This window comes from Aquarana catesbeiana, linkage group LG11 (assembly GCF_042186555.1).
Source record: "Aquarana catesbeiana isolate 2022-GZ linkage group LG11, ASM4218655v1, whole genome shotgun sequence".
Lineage (NCBI taxonomy): Eukaryota > Metazoa > Chordata > Amphibia > Anura > Ranidae > Aquarana > Aquarana catesbeiana.
In genome coordinates, this window is record NC_133334.1 from 280,527,562 (window position 1) to 280,538,739 (window position 11,178).

An 11,178-nucleotide genomic window follows, 5' to 3' on the forward strand; every position below is an offset into this window, starting at 1 on the left:
CAGCAGCGGTCTCACACCCTGGAGGGGCAGGAAGGGGTCCTTTCACTTTGGGGGGAGACCATGGCACACTCTAGTGCACTTTTTTGCGTTACTTTGGTGCTTTGTTTTTGTGCACTGCGGGCTCAACAAAAAACAAAACAAAAAAAATAAAAAAACACAGGCACACGACAAAATCCATCTGGTATAAGAAGTCATAAATTGTGGCCGGCAGTGGCGGCCCGTCCATTGGAGGCGCATGGGCACCGCCCCACCCCCTATCCATGCGTCCAGACCCCTGATCTACATGCAGGGAGACGGATGCATGGATTCAATAGGGGGGGTGTTTTTTTTAAGCACGATTAGAGCTGGAGGCTCTAATAGGCTTCAAAAAAGGGTGGGCTCGGGGCGCAGAGCACTGGGCCCTGAGCCCACCCAGTTGTGTGACAATAGTGAATGAACATTCGCTGTTGCCACACTGAGCCTCCTCTGGGCCAATCGGGAAGCGGGTCCTGTCACCTGATTGGCTGAAAGGACAGGCAATCCTATTGGACGCCTAGGAGGAGAGGCATGGTGAAAGCTGCCGTGATGCAGAAGAGGACCCAGGCGCCGCTGCACGTTATGTAGATGGGGGTAAGTGCCGGGCTGGATGGACCGACCCAACAACTGCTGGGGGGGGGGGGGCGGGGTTGAGCGACCCAACCGACCTACAGTAGGTGGGGGGGGTTAGGGGTTGTGACATTAACCCCTTCAATACCGGGCACTTTCACCCCCTTCCTGCCCAGGCCAATTTCCAGCTTTCAGCGCTCTCACACTTTGAATGACAATTGCGCGGTCATGCTACACTGTACACATAGGACATTTTTATCATTTTTTTTTCACACAAATAGAGCTTTCTTTTGGTGGTATTTGATCACCTCTGGTGTTTTTATTTTTTGCAAAACAAACGAAAGAAGACCAAAAATGTAAAAAAATAAAAATTAAAACTTTCTTTGTTTCTTGCAAATAAGTAATTTTTCCCCTTCACTGATGTGCCCTGATTATCAGTGTAGATGTCCCCCTTCAGTGCAGTGGCGGCCCGCCCATTGGGGGCACACAGGCACCACCCCTCCTATCCATGCGTCCGCCCCCCTGATCTACATGCAGGGCAGCAGACGCATAAATTCCAATGGGGGGGGGGGGTTTCTGAGATCTGTTTTCCGATTGGCCGAAAGTGGAAGTATTCCAATTGGCTGCCGAGGAGGGAGGAGACAGAAGCCCCAGTGATGCCTACGGAGGACAGCAGGGGAAGGAGAAGCCGCCACCCGTCACCTGGGTGAAGCGCTGCCCGCCATAGATGGGGCAAGTGCTCCGCCTGATGACCCGACCGACTGGACCTGGGGGGGTTTGTGCGGGTCCCCGTCCGACCGGCGATGGGGGTGTGGCTGTGGCTGTGGGTGCACTGTTTGTCGCCCCCCCCCCAAAAAAAAATTACCACCAGCCGCCACTGCCTTTCAGACTCGCTGGTTACGCTTTTAGCTTAAAATAAACATTCCCCAGTAAGTGATTTGTTCAAAATTCTGACCCCGGCCCTCGCAGTTCACGACTTTCAATGCTGCTGGCTCCTGCATATTAGCACATTATGCCTTCACTTTGCAGGGGAAAAAAAAAAAAGTAGATTACTTCCTCTTTAAATCCCCTTTCTTCCCCATTCTGATGCTCGGTTTGAACTTCAGCAAATCGTCTTCACCACGTCTAGATGCCTAAATGCATTGAGTTGCTGCCATGTGATTGGCCGCTGAGCAATTTTTGTTACCAAGCAATTGAACAGGTGTACCTAATAAAGTGGCCGGTGAGTGCGTGTCCCTTCACACGTATGAATGTATTATTCAGCTCATATAATGAAATTTATTGTAGTGCCCCATGCTGGTCAAATGTTGAACTCAGGCTTGCCATTAAAGGGCCAGCATTGCACGCTCCTGAGCAGGAGATGATCGGTTTCATTGGTGGGATGGGCACTAGTAAGGCAGGCAGGAGACCCATCTGCAGAACGGCGGCGTCTGAAAAGTGTTTTCACCCTCATTATGCTATTTTGTCACAGAGCACAGCGGGGGGGGGGGAAGCACCACAAATATTTAGCGCTCCCCCCCATCCCAGCATTTCTATGTGTTACAGGCTGGCAGGAGTTCCCCCTTAATATAAACGCCATCAGGGCGTCTCCTCGATCTCACGCCAAGTCTGGATTCCAAGACCTCCAGAGCTCCGAAATCTCATCCTGTAATGAAGTCGGTGAAAACAATTCTTACTAAGTGACTCATTAGGCCCGTTAATGATTACCCAGAATTCCTAAACGATTGTAAATTTATGCCGAGTACCCTTAATGTCCGTTAATGTTTAGCGACTGCGGTTTAGGTTTTGTAATTTTTTTTTGTCTTTGCTGTTGTGGTAACATTTACACTTTACAAGAAGCGAGCCGACTCAAAACTGCAGCTGAAAAGGCAAAAATGAGGAATCGATGTGGAAACAGTACCAGACAATGACCAGAAGGGGGCACTGTTCCTTCCCTTGCCCTGGGCATGGAGGGGGGGGGGGGCGACGCCAGCATACATGTGCGCCATGGCGAGACCAGAAATGACCTGATAGGTCACCAGAGATAAGTGGAATGATCTCATCGAAACGAAATTCACCATAAAACGTCACCGTACTGGAAGCGATTTGCTCAGGGCTTTAACTAAAGGCAAATAGGCCGTTCGCTTCGCAAGGGAATTTGCCCTTACCTTAGTAAAGGAGGTGAAGCTCTGCTGACTTCCATTGTCCAATACCAGCAAAAATACTTTTTTTTTTTTTTTAATTACATTCCTTACACATGATTGGGTATTTTTAGCAAAAATAATTTTCACCACATTTACTAAGCGAGGGGCCCTTTCACACTGCAATGCATGTAATTTTTAATATTGCAGCGTTTTTAAAACGCACTTTAAAAAAAATGCACAGCGCGTTTTAAATGCGTTGCACGCAGCGCATAAGTAGTAAATAGCTGGTTGTTAAGGAGCCGCCCCCCGACAGCGTCCTTAACAACCATCTATTTATTGGTTAAGGATGCCAGCGGGTGGTAGTTAAGGACGCTGTCGGCAGGCGGCTCCTCAACAACCAGCTATTTATTGGTTAAGGACGCCAGCGGGTGGTTAAGGAGTCGGAACCCGACGCCATCCTTAATCAGTGATCATGCCACCTCTGTGATCAGCATGCAATGCTACCAACGGAGGGGGGGGGGGGGGGGGGGGGGAGGCGGAGAGATGGCGAGCAGAACATCAGGGAGCATTGGCTGCCAGAATCTGAGGGGAGGAGTCGGGGGGGAGGGGGGGGGGGCTGGACTGAGCACCAAGTGGAGAGGAGGCTGTGTGGGGCGGGGGTGGGGTTGGGATGGGGCACTGTTTCCATCCCCATCAAGGAAGCCACAATGTACCGACTCCTTAACAATCACATATTCACTGGTTGTTAAGGACGCTGCTCCTTAACAACCAGAAAAAAGTTCACCCAATACGCACCCCGGGTGCATATTTGCTGCGGTTCCCATTGACTTCAATGGAAGGTGCATCTTTTGTGCGCTTTTTTTTTTTTTTTTTTTTATTTCTATCAGAAGATTGGTGCTCTTTTTAAAAAGCGCACCAAAAATGCAGCATGCAGGACTTTTCACGGCACTGTGAAAAGTCTCATAGGCCTAAAAGTCCAATCATTTTTGATGCGCTTTTGTCCCGCTGGTAAAGTGCGTCCCAGAGTGGTAAAAATGCATCGGTGGGAAAGAGCCCAAAGGTAAAATTCCCTTGTAAAATCAATCCCAATGAATTTGGGATAAATTTTTTTTTTTTTTTGCTCTTTTTATTTAAATTTTGTTTGTCTAAAAATGTAAAGCATCAGTTCACAAATACAAACAAACATTTTTTTCATATATATTATATATTTACAGTGCCTTGAAAAAGTATTCATACCTCTTGAATATTTCCACATTTTGACATGTTACAACCAAAAACTTAAATGTATTTTATTGGGATTTTATGTGATAGACCAACACAAAGTGGACAGAGTTGATTGGAAGATGGATGGAGCCAAATACAGGACAATCTTAGAAGAAAACCTGTAATGCCGCGTACACACGGTCGAATTTTCCGACGGAAAAAGTGCGATCGGATTGTGTTGTCGGAAATTCCGATCGTGTGTGGGCTCCATCAGACTTTTTCCGTCGGAAATTTCCGACACACAAAGTTTGAGAGCAGGCTATAAAATTTTCCAACAAAAAACGATCGGTTAAAATTCCGATCGTGTGTAGACAATTCCGACGCACAAAGTGCCACGCATCCTCAGAATAAATAAAGAGACGAAAGCTTATTGGCTACTGCCCCGTTTATAGTCCCGACGTACGTGTTTTACCTCACCGCGTTCAGAACGATCGGATTTTCCGACAACTTTGTGTGACCGTGTGTATGCAAGACAAGTTTGAGCCAACATCCGTCGGAAAAAAATCTGTGGATTTTGTTGTCGGAATGTCCGATCAATGTCCGACTGTGTGTACAGGGCATTAGAGTCTGCAAAAGACTTGAGACTGGGGCGGAGGTTCACCTTCCAGCAGGACAACGACCCGAAACATCCAGCCAGAGCTACAATGGAATGGTTTAGATCAAAGCATATTCATGTGTTAGAATGGCCCAGTCACAGTCCAGACCTAAATCACATTGAGAATCTGTGGCAAGACTTGAAAATTGCTGTTCACAGACGCTCTCCATCCAATCTGACAGAGCTTGAGATATTTTACAAAGAAGAATGGGCAGAAATGTCCTCTCTAGATGTGCAAAGCTGGTAGAGACATCCCCAAAAAGACTTGTAGAGAAAGGGGGTTCTACAAAGTATTGACTCCGGGGGGCGCCATACAAATTCCCCCCCCCCCCACACTTTTCACATATTTGTATCATTTATCATTTTCCTTCCACTTCACAATTATGTGACACTTTGTGTTGGTCTATCACATAAAATCCCAATAAAATAAATTTACGTTTTTGGTTGTAACATGACACAATGTGGGAAATTACAAGGGACTTTACGTACTCCTATATTTAAATTTTTTTTTTATGATGTGGGTTTAGCAAAATTTTACTAATAGAGTCCAGTCTAAAGAATATTTGTCCTTCTCTGGACTTGCCCAACAGCATAGCTAAGGAAAAGACAGGCTAGTATATGCCAGGGCCCTAAGGCAGTGGTGGTCAACTTATGAGCTAAACGGGGGCCTCAAATGCACCCCCTGACATCATCAAAAGGCCACACATAGAGGTTGATTTACTAAGACTGGAGAGTGCAAAATCTGGTGCAGCTCTGCATAGTAGCCAGGTTCCAGGTCTTACTGTCAAAGCTTAATTAAACAAGCTGAAGCTAGAAGCCGATTGGCTACCATATACAGCTGCACCAGATTTTGCACTCTCCAGTTTTAGTAAATCAACCCCATAATGTTCAATATATGTAATGCTTGAGAGGACCATCAGAAACTGCAGGTTGGGCACCAGGGCCCTAAGGGCTGTACAATTGGTTCCAAAAGGGCCACCTGCAGCTCCCAGGTTGGGCACCAGGGCCCTAAGGGATGTACCATTGGTTCCAAAGGGCCACCTGCAGCACCCAGGTTACTAGTTGGGCACCAGGACCCCAAGAGCTGCACCCTTGGTTCCAAAGGGCCACCTGCAGCACCCAGGTTACAGCTTGGGCACCAGGACCCTAAGAGCTGCACCATTGTTTCCAAAGGGCCACCTGCAGCTCCCAGGTTGGGCACCAGGGCCCTAAGGGCTGTACCAATGGTTCCAAAGGGCCACCTGCAGCACCCAGGTTACTAGCCAGGCACCAGGGCCCTTATTACTGCACCACTGGTTTCAAAGGGCCAGCTGCAGCACCCATGTTACAGATTGGGCACCAAAGCCCTAAGGGGCTGTACCATTGGTTCCAAAGGGCCAATTGCAGCCCCTAGGTTACAGGTTGGGCACCAGGACTGCACCATTGGTTCCAAGGGGCCACCTGCAGCACCCAGGTTACTAGTTGGGCACCAGGACCCCAAGAGCTGCACCCTTGGTTCCAAAGGGCCACCTGCAGCACCCAGGTTACAGGTTGGGCACCAGGACCCTAAGAGCTGCACCATTTTTTCTAAAGGGCCACCTGCAGCTCCCAGGCTGGGCACCAGGGCCCTAAGGGCTGTACCAATGGTTCCAAAGGGTCACCTGCAGCACCCAGGTTACAGGTTGGGCAGTGTTTGAGAGTAAATGGATCCTTATTGTTAAAGCAAGTTGCTACAATGAAACTTCATCATCTGATCTTATCAACACCTCGAGTCCTAATGAAGAAGGTTCTTTGGTGACACTTCCCATTCATTGGTACCTAAATGAGTGGAGACAATGGGCACCCCCCACTCCACAGATGGGAAGCAGCACCCAATCTGTTCAGAGGTCACTCAGGCGGATGCGTGTGTAGTAGAGACACAGCAACCAGCAAACAGAAACAGCGACACAATTGAAGAGCGTTGGCGTGTATCAGGTGGAGGTAACAAGATCTGGACCTCGATGCTGAAATGACTCAGTTTGCATGCGGGAAGTGAAGTGCTGAGGACAAGAGAGACATCAGACCTGTGATTGATATACCAGTGAAAATCAGCAGATGAAGGAGAACTCCAACCAAAACCATTTTTTGTTTGAAATCTGATTGTACCATTTCCATAGGACCACCTACCTCTTCTAGTGAATGGCTGCATTTGGGCAATACTTACTCTTACCTTTGAATACGGATAGTGCCGGGTATACAGAAGTATCTCGCTGTGTAAGTACTGTGTATTTGTGGTTCCTATCTATCTTTAATATGGCAATTTGGACAATGCGTCTTATTGGCCACAGTATATTGTAGTTTCTAACCACTTGCCGACCAACTGGAAATATATGTCTGGGGCTAGGGCTGCAGCTAGATGCCATAACCCCAGTATTTTCCTTTCCCTCAGGTGGCCAACTTTCAGATAAAAGTGGTCCCCTGCAGTGGTTTTGTCACGGGATCACTTTAAGAAGCGACAGGAGAGGCCCCCACCCCTCCCGCGGCTTCCTAGGCTTACATTAGCATATAACCGAGGCAATGTCTTGCCATAGAGATAAGAAATAATGGCCATTTCATTATGTTCAGCTTCAAGGAACAGCTTTACCTATTTTGTTGTGTGAGGGGAGCATTGTCACCCATGAAAATTTCTGGCCGATTTGGGCGATGAACGCAGGGAAGGAAGCGCATGTTGTCGAAGGTTCTGATAAATATTTGCATTCCCTCTACCATGTAGCCATATAAGAGGCCCAACAAATGCTGCAGAAAAAACATCCCCCAAACCAGGACGATCCCCCTTCCAACAACTTCTTCACACACTTTGGGTTCGGTCTTTTTTGGGTTCGGTCTTTTCCCAGTTTGATGATGAATGTCTCCCATCGGACCCAAAGACATTAAACTTGCTTTCATCACTAAAGCCAACTTTGGAGCATTTCTCCTCTTCACACAACTTGCTCCTCGGCAAAGGTTAGTCTAGCCTTCCGATTCTTTCCGCTATCGAGGGGTTTGGTCCGTGCAGAGTCGTCTTTCAGCCCAAATTTTCTTACAACGGCGAGACACAGGATGTGGAGACAGATCCCTACTCTGTTCAGCGCTGAACTGGAGAGCAAATCGCAGCTGCAGTTTTGAACCGATTGCCCCTTTGAGGTTCTCTGCATTATCCTGTCCTCACTTGCATTCGTCTCTTGTGGATGAACCAGCCTTCTTGGGGGGACTTGAGTTGGTAAGGTTGTAAAGATGCAATCTTCTAGAAATCACAGATCTGGAATGACAAACTTCTCTTGCTAGAGAAAGGAAAGATATCCCCTATGTGGTGGACTTTTAAGGCACGCTACTCTTTTAAAGGAATTTTGATAAAGTATTACGATAGTTTCAAAAAACATTTATTCAGAAAATAGATGAAAAGGTAGGTATAAAATACATGGAATGCTTTAACACATCTACAGTTTTTACACCGTCAATACAAAATTATACAATACAGTTTGGGATTTTTTTTGCACCCAACGCGTTTCAGAGTACTAAGTTGTCCCCTTCTTCAGGGGTATAAGCAAGAAGAAACTACACATGCCTTTTAAAAGGCGTATATACTCTTGCATGTTTTAGAAGATACAACTTTTGGAATGTTGGCCATACCGTTAAAACACCCAAGTATAGTTTCTTCTTGCTTATACCCCTGAAGAAGACAACTTAGTAGTCTGAAACGCGTCAGTTGCAAGAAATCACAAACTGTATTGTAAAATTTTGTATTGACAGTGTAAACAGTAGGTGTGTTAAAACATTCCATGTATTTTATACATACCTTTTCATATATTTTCTGAATAAACGTTTTTTGAAACTATCATATTACTTTATCAAAAATCCTTTGAAAAACTAGCATGCCTTAAAATTCCACCACATAGGGGATTTCTTTCCTTTCTCTTTTAACACTGGATGTGGCATCCACCCTCTGCTAAACATCACTGGCCTAATAATTTTTACAAACTTCTCTTCCTATGGCTAAAAGGGTCATCCCTTTGGCTTTCATCTGGACAACCTGCAGCCGGAGGGTTTCGGTCACTTTGGAACGGCTCATCGTCTAGCAAAGTCAGTGAAAACCGGAAAGTTAGGCTGCCAGTTAAAATCAGGTTTGTCAAATAATGAACCGCTTGCCGACCGGCGCACACAGACGTACGTCGGCAGAATGGAACAGGCAGGCAAATGGGCGTACAGGTATGTCTCTTTAAATTTGCCGCCTTTCGGGCGCACGCGCCCGCCAGTCCCGGGAACTCGATGTTTTCCGGCGTCCCACGATTGCAGTGTGCAGAGGTAGAACGGGGACGTGCCTATGTAAACAAGGAATTTCCCCATTCTGCTCTGTGTCATGACAGAGATCTACTGCTCCCTGTGACCGCTGTCATGTCCTAGGTAGCCCCTAGTTAGAATCACTCCTTAGGACACACTCGATCGCCGCCTAGTGGTTAACCCCTTTCCTGCCAGTGTCATTTACACAGTAATCAATGCATTTTAATAGCACTGATCGCTGTATAAATGACAATGGTCCCAAAAAAAAAGTGTCAAAAGTGTCCGATGTGTCCGCCATAATGTCGCAGTCCCGATAAAAATCGCAAATCACCGCCATTACTAGTAAAAAAAAAAAAAAAATTATGATAAAAATGTCATAAAAACTATCCCCTAATTTGTAGACGCTATAACTCTGGCACAAACCAATCAATATACGCTTATCGCGATTTTTTTCCCCCAAAAAATATGTAGAAGAATACATATCAGCCTAAACTGGGGAAATTTTTTTTTTTTTTTTTATATATTTTTGGAGAATATTTATTATAGCAAAAAGTAAAAAATATTGCGTTTTTTCAAAATTGTCGCTTTCTTTGTTTATAGCGCAAAAAATGTAAAAACACAGGAGGTGATCAAATACCACCAAAAGAAAGCTCTATTTGTGGGGAAAAAAGAACGTCAATTTCGTTTGGGTACAACGTCCCACGACCGCACAATTGTCAAAGTGACACAGTGCCGAATCCCAAAAAGTGCTCTGGTCAGGAAGGGGGTAAAATCTTCCGGGGCTGAAGTGGTTAAAGAAATTAGCACAAGGTGCTAAATTAAAACGAATAACTGGGGAGGGATCTGAAAAGGTTCTCTCATTTTCATCAATGTTCTTTTTTAAATCGGATTGAAGTTTTTTTTATTCTGTGTTTAAAGGTGGACTCCACTTTCATGGGAAAAAAAAATGCAAATAAAGAAAAAATAATATAGCACATATAATTGCGACACTAATCATATTGTTGTTGAATGTTATTAAAAATGACCTTCCCTTTTCAAATCTGCAGCCACTGTATTTTCCTGAGAATGAATTGCCAATATGGTCACCTGGAGTAGTTCTGTACACAGAGGTGTACTGACCACGCCCAGAAACATCCATTTCCTGCTTGTGTGATTGGCTCTCTAATTTTCCCAGAGGTCTGCCTTAAGATACAAGTCAAATTTTAGGCATCCCTGCAACAAAAATGAGAGAGAAATACTTTCAATAGGAACACGTCTAAAAGGGATGCAGGCCAAGCAGATTTCCTCATTAGTGCCTGCAGCTGCACACCTGACAGTTAATTATGAAACAACTCCCATTAGACCCACTCTGTACAGAGGCACAGAGAAACACACAGGGATTTCTTCAGAACAAAAGGTAGGAATCTGCAACAAAGTTTGTTATAATCCTTGCAATGTACAGAGATCACCCAGGAGGGGAATGTTTTTTTTCTCGACAAAAGCAGCTATAAAAATATATGCAACTCATGAAATACGCTTCACAAAACTACTCTTTTACTCCTGTTTAGATCATTTCAAATAGGATTAATCAGCGACTGTGAAATTTGGGAAATTGTAGGTTGTTCTCCAATTTTGATCTCCAGTTTACATCTTTTTTACAAGTTAGTCAGCGTAGGTGATAGGTCATTTTTAAAGTAAAACTTAAAGCCAAAAGTTTTTTTTAGTTTTGGATAAAAGGGGGAGGGATTTAAACCCCATAAGGTTTTATTGCTATGGTCCCAGAGAGAGAGAGAGAGAGAGAGAGAGAGAGAGAGAGAGAGAGAGAGAGAGAGAGAGAGAGAGAGAGAGATAGAGGAAGAGAGAGAGAGAGAGAGAGGAGAGAGGAGGGAAGGAGGGGGAGAGAGAGAGAGAGAGGAGAGGAAGAGAGAGAGAGAGAGAGAGAGAGAGAGGAGAAGAGAGAGGGGAAGGAGGGGAGAGAGAGAGAGAGAGAGAGAGTGAAGAGAGAGAGGGAGAGAGAGGGGGAGAGGGAGGGGGAAGGAGGGGAGAGGGAGAGGGAGAGGGAGGGGAGAGGGAGAGGAGAGGGAGGGGGAGAGGAGAGGAGAGAGGAGAGGGAGGGGAGAGGAGGGGGAGAGGAGAGGGAGGGGGGAGAGGGAGGGGAGAGGGAGGGGGAGAGGGAGAGAGAGAGAGAAGGAGGGAAGGAGAGAGAGAGAAGGAGGGAAGGAGAGAGAGAGAGAGAGAGAGAGAGAGAGAGAGAGAGAGAAGGAGAGGAGAGGAGAGAGAGAGAGAGAGAGAGAGAGAGAGGAAGAGAGAGAGAGGGAGAGAGAGAGAGAGAGAGAGAGAGAGAGAGAGAGAGAGAGA

General features: G+C 45.9%; 1 protein-coding gene across 3 annotated transcripts in view; it reads right to left on the reverse strand.

The window, feature by feature from the left end:
* WDR59 (WD repeat domain 59) overlaps nt 1-11,178 on the reverse strand; it is a 112,333-nt gene that overhangs the window by 29,359 nt on the left and 71,796 nt on the right. The gene's annotated exons all lie outside the window — the stretch shown is intronic.